Source organism: Danio rerio, chromosome 2 (assembly GCF_049306965.1).
Source record: "Danio rerio strain Tuebingen ecotype United States chromosome 2, GRCz12tu, whole genome shotgun sequence".
Lineage (NCBI taxonomy): Eukaryota > Metazoa > Chordata > Actinopteri > Cypriniformes > Danionidae > Danio > Danio rerio.
Genome location: NC_133177.1, coordinates 43,059,222 through 43,079,026, shown reverse-complemented (window position 1 = coordinate 43,079,026; position 19,805 = coordinate 43,059,222). Strand labels below are relative to the sequence as shown.

General features: G+C 36.6%; 2 long non-coding RNA genes across 3 annotated transcripts in view; both read left to right on the top strand.

Moving 5' to 3' along the window:
* The first annotated feature begins 9 nt into the window (after nucleotides 1-9).
* On the top strand, nucleotides 10-17,754 carry LOC141378651 (uncharacterized). 2 transcript variants are annotated; one of them, XR_012393548.1, is made up of 3 exons: nucleotides 10-280; nucleotides 5,804-5,876; nucleotides 17,033-17,754. It is a non-coding gene; the product is annotated as an uncharacterized lncRNA (long non-coding RNA). The 2 variants fall into 2 exon arrangements; XR_012393547.1 differs by having other exon boundaries at nucleotides 17,011-17,310.
* A 9-nt stretch (nucleotides 17,755-17,763) lies between these two features.
* LOC141378650 (uncharacterized) overlaps nucleotides 17,764-19,805 on the top strand; it is a 98,603-nt gene continuing 96,561 nt past the window's right edge. The window contains exon 1 of the long non-coding RNA XR_012393546.1: nucleotides 17,764-17,868. This is a non-coding gene — a long non-coding RNA (uncharacterized lncRNA). The remainder of the gene's footprint in view (nucleotides 17,869-19,805) is intronic.

The following is a 19,805-nucleotide window of genomic DNA, read 5'->3' as shown; positions in this document are numbered from 1 at the left end:
TCAGCTGTTGGAGAGTGGGAGTGTGAAGGGAGAGAGAAAGAGAGAAAAAAAAGATTCTGTGATGAATGATGTTGCTTTGATCGATGCAATTCAGATTTCATAACCTCAAATCTCTTAAAGTGGCCACACGGCCGTAAAGGTCAACTGTCTTAATAGAGACGAGGGGGCTTGATAATTTCACTGCATGAGAATAGAATTTCATTTGGATTCTCATCACACTACAACAGCTTGTTACACGCTGATTCTGAGTGCTGTTAGTGCTGGACTGGGCATGTTTAAGGTCAGTGGGAAATGTGTTTGCAACCCATTTTAGTTTTGTTATTGTGACATTTCTGGGTTATAAAAAATATAATCAAGGAGGAAAATGAAGGGTGGAATTAGATTTTGCCTTAACTGGAACTTGAAAATGAAATGTATATGTTCCTGAGCTTATGTGGTGAGTCCTTGGTGACTTATCTTTTATTACTATTTTTTTTAAATCAACATTTTAGATTTGGATTTTGTTAAAATGATTGAATAATTTCAGCCAACATAAACATAGAAAAAATAAAAATAAAACCTTGCTAAAATAGGGTTCCCACAGAGCAAAATTTCTCTGGCCAAGATCTAGCCCACACAATTAGCTTTTGCTTGGCCCAAATGTCGTAGTGAACTACGGTACATGATTGGACCAAGTCTGGCTTCCATACAAAAGCCAAACATGGACCAAATCTGGGCCAAATCTCAGCCAAGTTAATAACCCATAACTGGGTCTAAACTGGGCCAGGTATGTTGGTGTGTTACGACTGCAATTAATTTGATAAACACATGAAGAATTTCGCTTTATGGATGTTTTTTCTTGAAGCAACCTGATTGTAAGAATTTTTTTCTTACTCAAAAAAATAAATTAAATGTATTTTAAAAGTGGTCCAAGATAGGCCAAATTTACGTAGTCCACATATACATTTTTTTAAACATCTGGACCAAATACTACATTTGATTTCTGGCCCAAGTCTTGTTTGCCGCTTTAAAGACGGTGTATGCTGTATGCCAGTGCTGGACTGCCCACATGCTGTATGCCAATGCTAGACAAATGCCTCCTGTGCCAGCTTTATGCTAAATCTGGGCCAGAATTTTTTGCTTCCTGGGTTTTTATTATGTATATGCTTAATTCAGCCAGGAGATCAAATTGAGACAGTACTGCCTCTTCTTCCAGTGAGACCTGGTCAACACGACAGGCAGCACATAAAGTTTCACATAAAAATCACAAAAAAACAATACCACAAAATTACAAAATCAACATTCATAAAAAGATCAGATCATACAAAACAATTACAAGTATCCCTTAAGACGTTGTACAGAAGATGTTTAAAGGTACTCAGAGTCGTAAGTGTGTCAAGATTAAGCTGATTTTGCAGGTCTTTCCAAGCCCTAGGAACATAAAAGGAAAAAGCACATTTGCCAAGTTCTGACAATACCCTTGTGACTGTTAACCAAATGAAGGAAACAAATCTAGTGTGTTGGTTATTTATGTGAAATTTAGCAAATTAGAAAGATAGGGTGGTGTTTTACCTAAGAAAGCCTTTAAAGTAGATAAATGTCATTTTCTTCTTTGATATAGAGATAACCAATCTAAGGAATCGTGCAAAATATAGTGGTGTATTAATGAGTCTGCACCTGTGACAAAGCGTATTGGTTCATGAAAAACAGATTCCAATTTTCTAAGTAGAATAGCGGCTGCATGTATATAGAGATGATCACCATAATCAATTATGGACAAAAATATATGTACTCTCTACTAATTTCTTACAGGCCTTATTAGGAAAACATTTTTTTGACCGGTCTAAGAAACCAAATTTTGGCCAAAGCTTTTTCAATAACTTGTCAATGTGTATATCAAAGGCTAATCTCTCGTCAATCCGAATACCTAGATATTTATAAGAGGCTAAGAGCTAACTCTTTCTATTGGTACACCATTCGAAAATGTAATTGTCTGATCTGTTACCTTTGTGCGGCCACAGCTAAAAGTAATTTACTCTTATTTGAATTTAAAACCAATTTTAAATCCTCAACGTACACTGTAGTTCTTGAAAAGCGTTCTGTAAATTCTGTACAGCTTGGTTTAAGGAGTGTGCCAGTGTATATATTATTGTATCATCTGCATACAGGTGTATTTTAGCTGAGTCTATTCCATGACGCAGGTCATTAATGTAGATAGAAAATAACAACGGAGTTAAGACAAATCCTTGGGAAACTCCAGTGTTGATGTTAGGAAAGGATGAATTATAATTTTCAACAGTCACACTTTATAGTGTGTTATAATTTTTTTTAACCATTTTAGAGCAGGTTGACTAAAAGCCCTCTATACATTTTGTCACCTTAAAATTATAAGGTTCTACCTGACATTTTTGTCAAAATTGAGTTATTAACATATTCTTATTATATAACAACTGATTTACATTATGGGATGTTTTTTTTAAAGTTGTTTACATTACACATACTGTTTGCTATAATGAATGCAAAAACTTTGAAGCTTAATATCTCAAAATCATTCAGAACGCAGATAGAACCTTATAATTTCAAGGTGACGATTTGCTTTCCAGGCTGTAACAGCACATTCAGCATGCAGCCTTTGATGGAGCTGCCAAATATCACCTGATTTTAGGACCATGCATGGTTAGGTCCGAATTTAAGTTTTTAAGAGCAGAATGTAAATTATTTTAGCAGTTCTTTTTTCCTTATCACAAGTTGTGTTTCTTTTGTCACACTGCTATTTAGTGCAATAACACATGCTTAAGTTTGCAATGTCTGAGTTTTACAGTTTAAAATAAATTAGGTTGAAATGGCAAGAGTCCCCGTAGGGACAATAGTAACACTGTTATTTATGTCCCACTGCTCATATTCAGACCTTATTTTTCACATTCTCATTAGAGTTTTCAGATGTTTCATAAACTGAATGCATATTGCCCATAATAATAAACAAATATTCAAAATTTGAAGACAACATCAGATTAACATTTTGCATTGTTGAATTGCTTTTGAAACATTTGATGGAGCTGAAATTTAAAATAAAAATGCAGTTTAATAGTTTTTTGCAAAAATAAAAGACAACATATGTTTGCAGTTAACACAAGATCGTCAGATATATTTAAGATAAACAAGATTAAGCTGTTTACAAATACATCCATTCAGTAAATACTGTAAATTATAACTAATTATATTTAACCTCAATAGAACACTGCAAAAAATGCTTTTCTTGCTTAGATTTTTTGTCTTTTTTCTAGTCTAAATATCTAAAATTTCTTATATCAAGAAGCATTTTTTAGACAAGCAAAACATATTGCCTTGTTTTGAGAAATATTATCCCAATATTAAGTCAGTTTTTCCTTAAAACAAGCAAAATAATCTGCCAATGGGGTGAGCAAATTAATCTTGTTTTTTCTTTTGACGTAAGATTATTTTGCTTACCCCATTGGCAGATTATTTTGCTTGTTTTAAGGAAAAACTGACTTAATATTGGGATAATATTTCTCAAAACAAGACAATTTGTTTTGCTTGTTTAGAAAATTCTTCTTGATTTAGGAATTTTTAGATATTTGCACTAGAAACAAGACAAAAAATCTAAGTAAGAAAAGCATTTTTTGCAGTGAAGTGATTGGGCAGCAGAAGACATGCATTTTGCACTCACCAAAAAGTCAATATATTGCAATAAAAAAATAAAAAAAGCAATAAAAAAATTAAGAAATGTAGTCAGTGTTAGTTTAAGCAAACATTTAAATTAATCTTTAAATTAATGCCTTCATTTAGTCACTTTCATGCTATACTTTCATCCCAAAAGTTTTGCTCATTTTCAGAACACAAGTGCAGATTATTGTAAAGAAAATCTTTGAAACTGGGCGGTAAGGTAGCACTGTCGTCTCACAGCAAGAAGGTCCCTGGTTCGAGTCCTGGCTGGACCAGTTGGCGTTTCTGTGTGGAGTTTGCATGTTCTGCTCCTGTTCGCATGGGATTCCCCCACAGTCCAGACACATGCACTGTTAGTGAATTGAATAAACTAAGTTGGCTGTAGTGTATGAGTGTAAATGTGAGATTGTATGGGTGTTTACTAGAACTGGATTATAGATGGAAGGGTGTCTGCTGCATAAAACATATGATGGAATAGTTGGTGGTTCGCTCCACTGTAAATACCTCAAAAATAAAGTCTAAGCCGAAGGAAAATGACTGAATGAATCTGGCCATAGTGTATTGGTTGTGGCTGAAAGGCAATCCGCTGCGTAAAACATATGCTGGAATAGTTGGCGGTTCATTCCAATATAGTTGGCGTTTCATTCCGCTGTGATGACCCTGATAAATGAGGGCCTAAGCCGAAGGAAATCTTTTAAATGTATGTGCTTACATTGAAATTTTGTTCATCCCAAACAGCTTTTTAGCTTCAGAACATTTATTGAGAACTGAGAAAAATATATGAACAAAGCTGTTTAATCAACAAGACATTACTTTTTATGATGAACAGATTGATTTAAGGCTTTTACTCGCATAATAACATGAATCACTGAACACAAACAGAGGCTTTTTTCCAAGGCTTTTTTTTCTTCTTTTTTGCTGGATTTTATAGGAACAGAAATGACTCTGACTTCATTAAAGTACTTTTGCAACTGATCAAAACTCTCTCTTTTTTAGGTTTGAAACGACATGAGAGTGAGCAAATGATGACACCTTTCATTTTGGGGTAATCTAAGCCTTTAATACTTTCCATTTAGAATAAGACACATCATAGCAAATGCGTATTTAAAAAGTCAAAAGGATCAATTTGGTTTCCATGAATAGTTTTGGGGTAATGTATTAAAAAAAGGCTTTGTTTTGTGTATTTTCATAAGCCAGTCAGCAGACAGAGCTTGCCTCGCTCATGCTAAACAAACACTCTGTGCTGATCTGTGCAAGCGGAAGTCGAGGGAATTTAAGAGGAGCTGCAGCAATGTGTGTGTGTGTGTGTGTGTGTGTGTCTGGGACTGCAGTGTAATAAATGTGTGTGTGAATCAGAGAGGGTTTGTTAGCCTGCGGGCGGTCCGGTCTGGGGACAGCAGGAAGTATCTGCACTATGCATCTCGCCAGCTCACTAAACCCTGTGAGTATTCATAAAGTTGGGATCCAAGGAAAACAGATTACAGATCTTGTTCTCTTTCTCTGCCTGCCACAATTATTCCCCGTGTGCTATCAGAGGTAAAATCATACCTTTTGACACACACTTTGCCCTCAGTGGGAACTCGAAATAACACAGCCCGATGCAAACCAGACCAACGGGCTGGAAAAAGATTGAAGGGGTGTGAAAAAGAACCGACAGAGGGACGTAAAAAGAGAAGGGCATTGGAATGAATGGAGAAAGTGAAAGAGACTGGGGAAAGGGAGAACAAAGGTGAGGCTGAAATTAATAGCTCTTTTACTTAGAGTGCTGTCAAAGACAATGGCAATGAAAAAGAGGACGTAGCTAAATGGTGGGAGATAACAAGCAGCTTTCCGCAGGCTAGCAACGTGCATGTTTGGACGTTCGGCCAACCACTGATAAACTCCCGCTGAGGACTGCAGGGGTCTGATTTCATTCATCCAGGCTGGTAGCTGAGAGTTGATGACTTCGGCTCACAGGTCGGCATTGGATTGTCTTTCTGTGTGGAGATTTGCTCTGTTTTTCTTGGCCTGAAACAGCGTCTCATTGGCCCTTCTGCAGCAGGTCATCTGTACCAGTGACTCGCTGTCCATCAGATTATCACACCAAAACTCACCACTCCATGAAAACTATTTGATCTCTCTCTCTCTTATTTTTTTGTAGGGTATACAGAGGTCATGAAATGGCAAGGACACAACATGAGTCAGGTTCACCTTGCCTACTCGAGCACTTGATGGTAAAATTGACAGTTAATTTACTCACTCTTTTTTTTCCTCAGTAGAACATTGAAGGAGATTTTAAGGTTAAACCATCATTCCAGGGGCCTCATGTATCAACGATGCGTACGCACAAAAACTTTGCGTATGCCAGGTTTCACGCTCAGAATCGCTCACGTTTGTATTTACAAACAATAAACTGAAGGTGGGAATGTGCGCTGCTCCACGTCAGCTTAATGGCTGGCGTACGCACATTTTTTGTGTGCGCCTGTTTTATTTCCATTGGCGACTCCTAGAGGCAGTTGTGTTAAATTGCACTCTACAAAGTGTCTGAGCCTTGTAATGGCAGCTGTATGAGACAGGTTCACTAGCAGGTATACAAGGTTTCCATACCATACAGTTGACCAGCCAAACATTAAAGCGCAATTTGCTGCGGTCTCCTGTTTTCCCAATGTAATCGGAGCTATCTACTGCACGCACATTGCTATAAAGACACTATCTAAAGATGAATTTGCAAATGTGAATCCGAAACATTTCCATTCAATAAATGTGCAAATAAAAATAAAAGATGATGCACAGACTTATTAATAATTCCTACTTGTCTTCCTCGTTTATTAATAGTAGGCAAAATCTGTTATGTAGCGGGGGGGTGGGGGGGGTCGCTGGAAGAAGAATGAGTTCATCAGATGCTGGATTCGAACCGAGTTCATGCTCGAACGTGTCAAAACATGATAACATGCGTTTTCTTGCTGCGCCACTCAAACTGTTAAGGATTTTATAACATTTTGCACCTACTTTATACATCGCACTATCTCTTTTTTTTAATCCACACAGTGTGATGTTTAGACCCAACTGTGTTAACCGCATCAGCTAAACTCTCCCCACTCTTGTTTTAATTTGTTGTTAATTCCGGAGGACAAACTTGCAAATAACACAGTTTTTCTCTGGTCTTCCTCCGAAAGGAGCACCTCCAATTAATATTCTGTTCAAAGTCTCTCTTTTTGCTTGCTTTTGCCATTGCTTTTTCGTTGGGTTTAGCCAAAGTAGAGTCATTAGCATATTCATACAGGGGAGGAGGCAGGGAGGGGTTTTGCGCTCGTGCATGTTGCGCTTAGTTTCACGTTCATTTAGATGTACAAAGAATATTCGTGGGATTCGGCGTACGCAGTGTTTCTTATATCTGAATTTTTTTCTGCATACGCACATTTACAGCTTTGTGCGTACGTAATGTTTTAGTATGATTTCCACGCAAGTCTTCGTACATGAGGCCCGTGGTGAGTCTAACATAAAAGGTCAAATGTAGATGTTAGGTCCTATTTTCTATTATTTAATTTGAATTACACTATTTAACCAAAAGGTTGGGTTTGTCCATTTTTGACCCTATGCTTGATTACTACAACCATTTAAAAGCAACTAAAACAGCATTTTCTGTGTGTCGGTGTGTGTGTGTCACACACTGCAACTATGTTTGTATGAACAATTGGGAAGTCAGTGTGCAAAAGAAAGCTCATTGTGAAACAAAGGGGATGCCCCTTTAGAAAATAACTATTTTCCATTTATTCAGACACACACTTAAAAAGCTGGGTTGTTGTAACCCAACTGTGGGTCAAATTTGGACAAACCTAGCCATTAGGTAATTTTTGTTGTTAATTAAATTGAAATCACCCTTTAAACCCACAAGCTGGGTTTGTCCATATTTGACCCACATTTAGGTTACGATAACCCAGAATTTTTTAGAGTGCACTATGTTTTGTATGTGTCACAATCACCAGCTATCCAGCCTGTGCAGATCACTGGTAAAAACCCAGTATTGCATAGAACTACAAAATAATACGACATTAAATAGACTACAAGACCCAGTCATGCACCACTCACACACCTGGCCTAGATTGCCATGTTTGGAGACAGACTCAGCACTGAAGTGTGTGTGTGGGCGTGTGCTATATAAATAGTCCCAGTAATCAGTTCATGAGGAGCGTCAGCTGTGTTTGTCTACAATCATGGCAATCTAGGCCAGGTGTGTGAGTGGTGCACGACTGGATCTTGTAGTCCATTTAATAGTAGGGATGTAACGGTATTGTAAATACCGTCATACCGCAATATTAATTTTTTTCGATATTACCGAAGTCGCATGACTCGGTAAAACTATAGGTCTTCTGAGAAAATTTGCTCAGGCGAATGAAGCGAACGGGAGGTAGCGAAAACTACAATCCCCATCATCCCTTGCGGTCTGTTGTCGCTACAGATCCAGTAATGCGGAAATGGAGTGTGCTGCTAGAAGCGGGGATCAAAAAGAGCTGTAAAACTCTAAGGCCCCTTTTACAAGAGTGTGTTTTAGTTTTAAAACGGCGTTGTAGAATGAAAATGATCCGCGTCCACACTCGCGTTTTACCCAGCGTTTCTGAACAGCTCTCCGTCCACACCAAAACGCTGAAAACGCACATCACGTGACCACAGACACTCTCGGGCAAGCGCTCCAGCATTCTACCCAGATGAGAGCTCTGCTTGTCGGACTGCTCATCAAGCATCTTCCGCTGGATCTAATCTCACTATATTTGCTAAACGTGATATTTCATTCATCTTGTTGTCTTTATCTAACGACATAGGCCAATTCCCTGACTTTGGTCATTGGAATCTATTAAGTTACTTGTTCACGGGTAACATGTTTTGGTTAAGCGCAAAGATAAGTTAATGATTAATCCAGGTACATTGACTGATCGCTTGCCTTTATTTCCTACAATGTATAAACTTATTGTATGTGATACTTTTATAATTGTCGATTATTAAAACTGATATTCAACAAAAGTGAGGATGCGTTTCGTATTTTCACTGAAATTGAAAGGAGGTAGTTGTTATAGGCTCCGTTTTGTTATAAATATCCTCACAGTGAAGATGACGCTCATATATGCAGCACGACGCCTCAACATTTCTGCTGTCTGTAAGTTTTCTAATATTAAAAAGGAAATAGGCAGTTCCTTAAATCATGTTTACATTTTATTGTTGAGAAAGTGAAACAACGTAGCCAAGGTGATGTGAATGAAGTTATAAAGTACACTGTTCCCTTTGAAGATTTACGCGTGTCCTCGGTATGTTTTCCATATCAAACTGAGAAGGGGGAGACTGCAGCCTTGATCAAACTTGCGAAGTCTTAACTTACAAGAAGAGGATGCGAGACTGAACTGTGTGTGGGCTACTTAATATTGAGGAAAAGCCCCAATCAGATAGGCGAACGTTTGCAGCCCCGCCTCCGTTTTCAGATGTCTCCGTCTTTCCCCATCCACACTGAGACGGAGCAGCAGGTTTCAGAATGAAAACGGCCTCTCCAGCGTTTTCAAAAAGCTCCGTTTTCGGCGCTCGAGAAATAAGTCATATAAGTCATATCTCTCTTGTCCCAGAAACCTCAGTACCAAATGAGAGGTTTTTTTTCTGTTGCAGGGGACATTGTAAATGCCCAGAGATACCAGCTTTTACCAGATTATATTTATATGATAATTTTCCTTTAAACCCATCTCTATCTAAGTGAGTGAGTGATTAAATGTTGAATGTGATGAGTTTTCAACAATACTAAATTAAAAACTTAAATTTTTTTTTACATGGTTTAATATTTTTTTTGTTAATAAAATTGAAGTTCCTGTTTCAAAGCTTACAGATAGATGGCTAATTTGTATGTCATTGACACTTTTGGCTCTTTTTTGGAGTATTTTCATAAGTTTTGTTTTTTCCTGTAAATGATTCAATAAATACCGTACCGTGACATTCATACCGAGGTATTACCGTACCGTGAAATTCTGATACCGTTACATCCCTATTTAATAGTACTATGCTCTATTCCATTTGTAGTTCTATGCAATACTAATCAAATCTGCACAGGCTGGATCGCTGGTGATTGTAGCGTTATGAACAATTGGGAAGTCAGTGTGCAATATAAAGCTCATTGTGAATCAAAAGTGATGCCCTTTAGAAAATGACTATTTTCCTCCATTTATTCAAACATGCACTTAAAATGATGGGTTGTTGTAACCCAGTGTTGGGTCAAATATGGACAAACATAGCCATCAGGTAGTTTTTGTTTCCAAATAAATTGAAATGACACTTTTCACCCACAAGCTACGTTTGTCCATATTTGACCCTCATTTAGATTAGGATAACCCAGCATTTTTAGAGTGTACTGATGTTGAATTTATGTCAATATTCTAAACATGTTGTTATAGAGTGTTAAGCTTTAGTATGTATTTACATATGAAATAATGGATTGTCAAAGTCAAATCAAAGTTAATCATTCCACACTCCCATAGTATCAGAGAAAATATTAATAAAGGACATTTATCACACCAAAACTCACCACTCCACTCTCTTAATATTTTTTTTTTTGTAGTGTATATAATGGTCAAGAAATGGCAAGGACACAACATGAGTCAAATTGGTGGCTGTGTGGTGTTTGCATGTTCTCCCCATGCTCGCATGGGTTTTCTCCGCGTGCTCCGCACTGTCCAAAGACATGCACTGTAGGTGAATTGGGTAAACAAAATTGTCCATAGTGTATGATTGTATGTGTGTGTGCATGCGAGTGTTTCTCAGTACTGGGTAGCAGCCAGACCCTAGCAAAGAATTCTGGCCCAGATTTGGCATAAAGCTGGCACAGCAGGCATTAATCCGGCACTGGCATACAGCATGTGGGCCAAACATGGCCGGGGTTTGGCAGAGGTGGCACCGTCTTTAAGGCGGCAAACAAGACTTGGGCCAGATGAAAAATTTAGTATTTGGCCCAGATTTAAAAATTTGATAAGTAGGCCATGTGAGTTTGGCCAGTCTTGACCCACATTTAAAATACACTAAAATCATTTTTGAATAAAGAAAAAAAATTCTACCTATCAGGTCACTTTGAAAAAAAGCGTGCCCAGAGTGTGCCTAAAGCGCATCACTCAATGGGTTTATCAATTTCATTACAATCGTGACACACTAACCTATCTGGCCCAGTTCAGGCCCAGTTATGAGTTATTAACTTGGCTGAGACTTGGCCCAGATATGGTCTGTTTTTGGCCCTTGTCTGGAAGCCAGATTTGGTCCAGTCATGTACCGTAATTCACTGCGGCATGTGGGCCAAGCAAAACCTGATTGTGTGGGCCAGAGCTGGGCCAGAGAATTTTTGCTATGTGGGGAAGGTCATCTCCTGCATAAAACATGTGCAGGAATAGTTGGAGGTTTATTCCACTATGAAGACCTCTGATAAATCAGAGACAATAAGTCAAAGGAAAATGAAATAATGTTGAATTGGCGTCAGTATTCTAAACATGTTGTGCAGTTGTGATTCAACTCTGAAAACTGCACTGACACAGTTTCAATTTATTAAAACTTCTATGTCAAGCTGCTTTGACACAATCTACATTGTAAAAGTGCTATAGCTGCAGCTATAGATAATAAAGATTAATAAAATTGAATTATAGTCAAACTTTTGTTTGTATTTAAGTAAGGAATTATGGAGTATCAAAGTCAAGCATTCCACATTCCCATAGTAGCATTGAACATAATAATAAAGGACATGTGCTGATTTGTAAGTGAAACCTCTGTTGATAAAACACTGCACCAATTTTCCTAAAGTCTAAGAGCACAAGCTTTACCAAGTAAAAAAGTCCTCTAGGCCTTCCGCTAGGCCACGACTCCAGCTTCCATGTTGCTTTATTATGAATATCTGAATATTTTTACCGATTTTCCACAGTTGTGCTGTTGTGTATATGCAGCTTGTTTTTTTTTTTGTTTAGATCAACTTCAGCCAGGGACCTTATTTGTATTCGCTGCACATACATTCATTAACGTACTGCGCCCAGCTTCAATCAGTCTTGTGCTGCCCGGTGTCTGTGTATGTGGTGCGCGTGTGTGGACGTAAGCATTGACTAATGGAAAAGAGAGTCGTGACAATAACGATTAGAGTCGACCCTGTCCCTAATGTATCTCCCACACACAATGAATACAGAATTAGGAATCGTCTTTTAAAACACTGCAGACAATGTCCAGTGTATCAAAGAGCACAAACCATTACTGAATTCTATCTATCTATCTATCTATCTATCTATCTATCTATCTATCTATCTATCTATCTATCTGTCTGTCTGTCTGTCTGTCTGTCTGTCTGTCTGTCTGTCTGTCTGTCTGTCTGTCTGTCTGTCTGTCTGTCTGTCTGTCTGTCTGTCTGTCTGTCTGTCTGTCTGTCTGTCTGTCTGTCTGTCTGTCTGTCTGTCTGTCTGTCTGTCTGTCTGTCTGTCTATCTATCTGTCTATCTGTCTGTCCACTACCTACAGTAAAAAGTGGAGATCAAAATTAGCAAATACATTTTAAGCCTATTTAATAAGTTGAATATATTCTGTTCTATATATATATATATATATATATATATATATATATATATATATATATATATATATATATATATATATATATATATATATATATATATTGATACTGTATGTTAATGATAATAATATAATACATTTTATTTATAATGCACTTTTCTCAGTCTTAAAGCGCTAACAGGCAAACAAGGCAAACAAAGCAGAACAATAAAAACAGTAAAATAAAAAAAATAAAAAGACCAAAATAAAATATGAATGATTCAATACAATTAGATGATAAAATTAACAAAAATAGTCTATCTAAGTTAAAAGCAACAGTAAAAAGGTGAGTCTTAAGAAGTTTCTTAAAACATTCCAGAGAAACAGCATTCCTGATGCTGGTGTAATGATCCATTTTGAGCAAGTGACACACTTTTGCAGGTTATTACAGTTTTTCTCAGTCGCTTTGGTGCGTTTCTCACAACACTAGTGCATTTCTGCACAACAGTTAATGCATTTTTCAAAACAATTAGTACAAACTGCAAAACCTAGCTGATAACCTGCAAAAGCGTGTCACATGCTTAAAATGGATAGTTCATTCCTCAAAAGCAAGTATTCATGTCAATCAAAGTGTCAGTATCATCAAAATGAAAAGCCCTGACACCGTTGTTTATGGACAAGATAGTCAAATGGCTTAGTCATGTTTTCATTATGACAGTTTACTCTACATTTTTTCAATGCAAAAAAGTCAGATTTTGGTGACACTTCCTGAAAATGCTCAAGACAGCACTGTATACTATTTGCACAGCCATTTGAAAACTACAGCAAAGTTAGACATCACCGCATTAAGTGAGTTATCTGAGTACAAGACACTGAATATGTATGTTTCACATTTTTACTGCATTTGCTCTTTGCAATACTCATTTATTCCCAGCATTGTGCAAAAGAATAAACACACCCTTATTTACAACAAACATAAACTCCCTTTAGGTAGAGCTGTGCACAACTGTAAACAATATTGCAGTACATATTGGAACTGAGCCTACAACATACACAGGTCTGTAAATCATTCATGAAATTGTTCAATTTTAAATACATTTTCAGTAAAATAAAGATTTAAATTTGTTTTATAAAATTTGTTTGACAGATTTTGACAAGTAGTTCAACATTTTTGTGTGTAACGACTCAAGTAATGAAATTTGGACTAGTTTTATATGGAATGACTATTCAGCATTCACAAGTTTAGTTAATTTTGACTGACATGACATAAGCAAATGATAATGTTATAAATAACAGCGAGTTATATGAAAGCAATTGATGCATGTCCAAAAGCAATTGCAATTTATTGAAAAGAATTAGAAACTGCTACTAGGATGTGCACAAATGACTAACTGTTTTGAGAAATGCATTACCTGTTGTGCAAATGTAAATAGTGTTGTGAGAAATGCACCAAAGCGACTGAGAAAAACTGTAACTAGGCTTTGCGGTTTGTACTAATTGTTTTGAGAAATGCATTAACTGTTGTGCAAATGTAAATAATGTTGTGAGAAATGCACCAAAGCGAATGGAAAAACTGAAATTGGCCGCCTAATTTTTAAGGTTTTCACTGACTTAGTAGTGAAAAAATACTAAGTGAAAAAAGTAGTTTTAAAGTCACTTAAACCATTCTAAAGTTGTTGTGCAAAAGAAATGTGACAAACACTTGTCCAGATAAAGGCCAAACCCTTTCAGGCTTATCAAAAGAAGATTATAAAATATTGCATCTTTTCAATATAGTGAGGGGAATCTCACTGGACAATTACAGTTTTTCTCGATTGCTTGGATGTAGTTGTCAACTGAAACTCCACATTTTCAAAACAGTTAACACACAGGCCTAAACAGCGGCACTCATGGTCAAAATGACACATTTTGCTTGCAAAAGGCACATATCGTGTCAAAACATTTAACATATGCAACAAAAGCTAGTTTTACCTTCAAACAGCACAACTTGCAAACAAGTATATGAGCTCTTTTAATTAATCATTACACAATGGACAACAAAATACAAAATACAGAACTCAAAATGCATCACCATTGCTTGCCATTGTAGCTTATAGCCAATGGCATTTGTTGTCTCTATTTGGGCTGTCAAATTCGCCTTTTTGCAAAGAATTGGATCAAGAATAAGATGTGCTTTGATTGAATATATATTGAATTCATGACATTTTTCAAACTGTGGCTGAAAACTGAAATACTGTATATAAAAAAACAGACAAAAGTAATAAAATACTGTAAATATTAGAGAAAACACATGTAAACCATATACAGTCAAAACTATTGGGAGTATAGGACATAGCCATATTGACCTCCTCCATCAATGCTGGCACAGAACAACATAGACCTTCCATCGTTTTTATAAGGTTTGCAGAATGATGGCTAATTGAAGATTTGTGTGAAGGAGTGTCAAACCGGTGCTTCAGTGATTTCATACTGATGTTGGTAGTTTTTAATAGTTAGGAACAGATGGATTCTGTTTGGTTACCAAAACTAAAACAATGGAGTTTGGACTGCTTGAATGACACCTGTGTTAACTGTTTGGAAAAATGGTGGGGAAAATGTGTCAACCCAATAAGAAAGGGTTTACACATTTGCAAGACCGGTCCTCTGCTCTGCTGGGATAGTGATAATGAAAATGAAGAGTAACCTAGTTCCTTTAACCAGGTCAAAGCAAACAAGAAAAACTTTAATTCAATGCTTTTGCTGGAAATTGGAATTTAAGATCTGTCCTAACATACATCGTCTCAACATTTAAGAGAATTTGGACCAAAAACACACTCTGTGGTCACTAAACCTCTCAATAGCATTTATAATGTATACACCATTTCAATGTGGCAAAGTCACTGGCGCACGAACATTTCCTGCTTGTTGTCAAACTATTTTATAACTGTAACAACAGGTAATTCAATCATATCAAATGTTAAAATGTGTTAAAACAGCTGCCATGACATTATTTATCAATATGTGGACCATTTTGGATTCTCTGAAGCTATAGAAATTAAAAAATGTAAAACAAAAAAAAGGTCAGAACTATTATTATTTTTTAGATCCCTCGAAATGGTCTATATTAGTTATATAAAAAGTGTATGTACACTATAATGTAATATAATATATACCATTGCAATATTTATGGTCAATCGTTATATGATGTATGATTAGTGTTTGAGAATCTGTCTGTTATGTTTAGCAATATCCAACTTGTTGTTGGTAATGTATACTGTATTTTGAAGCGGTGAATGTCTCGAGGTGATTCATTTCACTTGCCGGGGAGAAAAGCAATGGCTCAAACTATTCCAAACAGCATTATATAGCTGGCATGTCCTAACAGCTGCTGTCAGGAGACATCTCTCCTGCCACCAGTGTAGCTAACGACTCCCATATCTCTGTCTTTTCAGACATTGTATTAGCCAGTCTAAAGTCCCACTCCATTCTCTTCGCCTACAGGAATGCAATTTAGTAGCCTGCAACAAAAAGTGGATTAGGTTTGGGAAGGAAACCCTGTGTCTGTTCTGGCACCCCCTCTCTTTAAGCTTGATTTTCTGCCTGATTGCAGCTCTCTGAATGAACCAATGAATGAATGAATGTTTCACAGAGACAGATCGGAGGGAGAGAAAGAGAGTAACTTTCACATTTCACAATCTAAATGGAAGAATTGCAGGCATAGACATAAAAAAATAATCAAAACAAAACAGTAGTGAAATCAGGAGCAGATTTTTGGACTGGTTGCTCATTCCAGTCATATGGTTTGTGTTTTTCAGACGACTGCTGAATGCTAAATGAGACAATTGGTCAAAAGTTTGGAATAATTAAGATTTTCTAATGTTTTTGAAAATAGTTCCTTGTGTTCACTAAGACTCAGGTTTGATCAAAAGTGCATTAAAACAATGCTGTTGTTATAAATTATTACAGTTAAAAATAATCCTGTGAATTTTCTCTAGTCCAGTGTTTAGTGATGTGATCTTTCAGGAATTATTCTAAATTTGTATATAAAATTAAAACAATTTGTCTACTTAGTTTGTAATATGGCACTCATGACTTTTACAGTCACTTTTCTGTTATTTTATGGATTTATTTCTTCTATTTTGACTACTAAAATGTCAATACATTTACATTAAACTGTTGTAATCTGTTAAAGTTAATAAAAACAGTGTTTTGAGCAGTGCTTAAAGTCTTAATATTCTGAAAACATTAAAGTTTTAAGTACAAGGGTGTATAGAATTAGCATGGACGGAGGGGACATGCCCCCACCGATATCCACAGAATATTAAAATGTCCCCATTAATAGTTTAAAATTAATGAGCTTTTAATTTAATTAATAAGTAAAATGTTCCAGTGAGGCTTGCTGTGAGACATGGACATTTCAAAGAAAAGTGTCAGTCACTTGAAGTCAAGTTCACTGCAAGTTCACCATAAAGGTAACCATGGATGTGCAATTAATAATAATAAAAAAATGTTTCGATATTGGCCTCCATGACGATTATGAAAAAACAACAATCAAGATAAAATGGTTATTGTCATTTGTCTCCCCCTTTCCAGAAGTCTGCATTCATTCCTTATCAAAGTAAAATCATGTAAATTTTCTTTTGCACCATAAAACATGCTTGATTTAATGTTGTTTTTATTACTAATTGTATTTGATTTGTTTTGTTTTTTATTAAAGTTCAAAACAGAACATTCTGTTCTGTGCTGTTCTGTTTGCATGCTCAGAGAAGGAAAAGAACATGGACTTGAAAAGTAATCTTTTAGCTTTATGTGCATGAATGGCAATATCATTTATTCATTTTCTTGTCAGCTTAGTCCCTTTATTTATCCAGGATCGCCACAGCGGAATGAACCAACAACTTATCCAGCACGTTTTTACGCAGCGGATGCCCTTCCAGCCGCAACCCATCTCTGGAGCTGTGGGGGAAACCGGAGCACCCGGAGGAAACCCACGCCAACGCAGAGAGAACATGCAAACTCCACCCAGAAATGCCAACAGAGCCGTGGTTCAATAGGTTTTGCAATATCATACTTGCAAAAATGTGTTCAGATGTGGTGAGAAGTGATTATGCACAAATAATCTCTCAGTAAACGGAAGTGTTTATTAAACTACCATTTTGTCAGACATTCCTTTACCTTTACATTTTTAATTTAAAAATTGTGCAATTGGGTGAGGGGTTTCAAATTAGGTCCCACTAAGATCAAAAGCAATTCTACACCCTTAAGTAATTATTCACTTTGTATTATGTAAAAAAGACAATAATAATTACCTCTCTTGTTCAGCAAAAATGCGTTCATTTGATGGGTACTGACCATAAAGACAAAAGATTTGTATTTCAAATAAAGGTGGTTATTGTTTTATCTTTTTATTAAAGAACCCTGACATTTTTAATGTACTTTCTAAAAAAAAAAAAAAAAAAAAAAAAAAACATAAGTGGCGAAAAAATATATACATTTTTTCAAATATAATAATAAACGAGAACAACTGTATTTGGAATTGTTCTAATTTGCATATTTCTGACGTCATTGATTGGACGAACGCAGGCCACGCGGCCCAGGCCATAGGCAATCTGTTTACATGAAAGCTGGGTGACTCTAGAGTCTAGACAATACTGCAGATCAGACTGCTATCAAGTTTATTCCTGACTGAGCTATTCGGACCACAGAGGTAAGAACGAAGTAGTTTCTCCATGTTTCTCCTAGTTTTCTTTCTCCATGTGACAGGGTTCCCCTTTCAGTAAGTTATATAAAATGACTGCTTATAAAAACGTGCTGTTGTTTGCTACCTTTTAGCACCATATCATTGTACGTAAGTTTAAAACTAAAATGTGCAGTAAAAAACAATTTCACTTTCGATTTACTTTGAGCGTGAGACGCCGGGAATTACGTCACAGCCGAGTGGAACGCGTTCCAGTACACACGCTGGAAAAACTAAATGAATGTTCCATTGATAACAATACTAACAGAGCACTAAAGATTCAACTTATATCTGCTAACTAACAACCAGGAGTCCTGAAAAATCACAGTCAAGTAAACCTTGCCAAAATTATGTTGTGCAAGTTTCGATTACTCAAAGTTTGAGTAAAAAGTTGCCCTTCAGAAGTTATCAAGAGTAGTGTGTAGAGTAATACACTAAACATTTTTCCACCTCATAGCCTGTGAATTAAACCTACTTAATTTTAACTTACACCAGTGCTTTTTACTTAAGAGAGTGTTTCTAAGTGCAAGTTAAGTTATACGTACTGTATATATAAAATGTGAGATGAAATTAATGTGAGAACACAACACATTACAGGCTGATGTATTTACATATGGAGCAAAATATGTGTAACCTAAGGAGCAAAAATAGGCTAAATAATTCAAAAGATTAATTGACTTCTGCTGTCTACATTTGTTTAAAAAAACACTGATTTCTTTACAATTTAAAACGGCATCTTCGGATGTGTTTTCTGCTGGAGATACTCTTGTCCTAAAAAAAATTAATTAAAAATCTTACACATACCTTAGGAACGGTATTAAACATTTTTTTTCACGGTTTTAAAAACTTGACTTTTCCAAACCGCGGTATACTTTGAAAACTGTTATCGTTTCATGCCTAGCCTACAGTACAGTTTCAATAATTAGAGTATGTATAATTCGTTACTAAAATTCACAAGAAAAAAATGACATTTTAAACCATGTTAAATTATACTTTTAATTGTAACGATAAATTATAATAAATGCTCAAAAATAAGCAAAAATGTCTAATTTTAGAAACATTTAAAATGTATTATTTAAATAATCATAATTTAAAAAATTCCTCATGACATGGCTACTGCATTTTTCATCCTCTGTTGTCAAATGTATGTTTTGCAGGGGTTGTGCCAATTACCCAGAACACCACACTCGTGTCTGTCACAAACATTCAAATTGCCTTCATTTTCCAATTATTTACATAAAGTGGGATCGATATCCCCGAACACATGGAGATGACAAGCAAATCACCATGCCACACTCCCCGCTGCGATGCCCAACCTCATGCTCTTCCCATAATGCAGCGCAGCTTTTTGCATACCATCTCAGCCTCAGTCAGCACGCAAACAAACAGACACATAAATATACTCTGAGACGTTCTGAAACAGCTGCACCATATGCGTCTGGACCGGACGGCTGTGAGGCTGAAAGGCAGCCCTTTGGGTGAGGGGTGCATCAGAGAGATACGAAGGGGGCGGCCGCTTTGAAGAGCTGATCTCTTTAACCACGTTAGACACAGCAGCCTTTCATTCTGCCCATTTTATTATGACATCCTGGCACCGTCATCCTCTCTCTCTCTCGTCATGTGATCCACCTCTGTGGCAGATTCTCGCCAGCGTGTTGATCCTGATGGATCGTGACATGCAAGAACGACACACAATCAGCCATGGATGAGCAGTCCAGATTGTATTATGAGCATATTTTGGGGAGGGCAAACGCAATGAAATCACTTGAGCTGTTGAGGGACAGTTTTAAATGAACATGCCCCCCCCCTTCCTTTTTTTGCTTGCATTGTCTCCTTTATATCATCAGATTAGTTTCTGTAAAAGGATCTCCTAATCTTCTGAGCCTGCACATCGCGGTGTGCCGGTG